Below are 1,078 nucleotides of genomic sequence, written 5' to 3'. Positions count from 1 at the left end.
TCTTCAAATACGGGGAGAAGAATCCGGCGAAGATGTTTCCGATACCGTGTGAAAGTCTTGACTTCGTCTCCACCGACACTGTTCGAGTGCAAAGACATCGGATGGGGCTTGTTTGGCGACTTCGGCTTCCACACAACCCGAAGAAGAGATCTTCTAGGAATCGCTGGTATCAAACACACCTTTGAGCCACTCGTGCAGCCCAAGTGAGGAAATGTGCGCTGTTGTGATCTGACTTCTTCCGTCGGCGAGAGCTCACAGGCTCCAAGCCTACTCGCAATCTGCGTCGCTTCTCGATACAGAGAGCGCAACCATTGAATTTGCGTTCTGAGTACCACAGACGAAAGAGTGACGTCGAAGTATCTTTGGACAAAGTCCGACTCACTCGGCCACGTGGCCTTATCGCACATGAAGTCAAACAAAGAGCGCAACCCGAAAACCCTCGATATGTGCAATCGGAATCCACGTTGGAGTTCAGGACACATCCCAAGACAGCGACGGTGAGCTTTGACGGTGAGAGTCCGTAGTGTTTGTTCGTAGTTGAGCTCTGGGTCGGAGTGAAACCAAATGGGTTGGTTTAGACCATACCAGACACGCTGGTCATGTGATCTCCCACCGAGTTTTATACCACCAGACCCACGTCATTTTCCACCAGGTTGAGATCAACTCCTACTTGATCATCGTGCCATGTCGAAATGGAGACACCAACAGAAAGTCGAGCGCCATTCCCCGACCGACTCTAGGAAGGACCGCAGTGAGAAGACCACAACCTGCCATTGTCCAGCTTCGCTCGACTGGCTTGCTTGCTGAGCGTATGAATTGAAACAACAACTGAAGTCGCTGTCGTTTCAAATGTGCTTCAATGGAAGGGATACCCAGTCCTCCTTCGCTCCTCGGGAGAAACAAAACCTCTTGCGGAATGAGCTGGATATGGGTTGCGCCCCGTTCGTGTTTTCGACTCAGGACAGACTCGTTCAGCATTGACTGCCACCTCCTTACGACCGAGGGTGGAATCGACACGTGCTGTGTATAGTGCCACAGGTGAGACAAGACCATCGTTTGCGCTAACAGTAGCCGACCG

This window comes from Plasmopara halstedii (assembly GCF_900000015.1).
Source record: "Plasmopara halstedii genome assembly, contig: Scaffold_2881, whole genome shotgun sequence".
Classification (NCBI taxonomy): Eukaryota; Oomycota; class Peronosporomycetes; order Peronosporales; family Peronosporaceae; genus Plasmopara; species Plasmopara halstedii.
The sequence above is the reverse complement of the archived record's forward strand: the minus strand, read 5'-3'. Positions refer to the sequence as shown.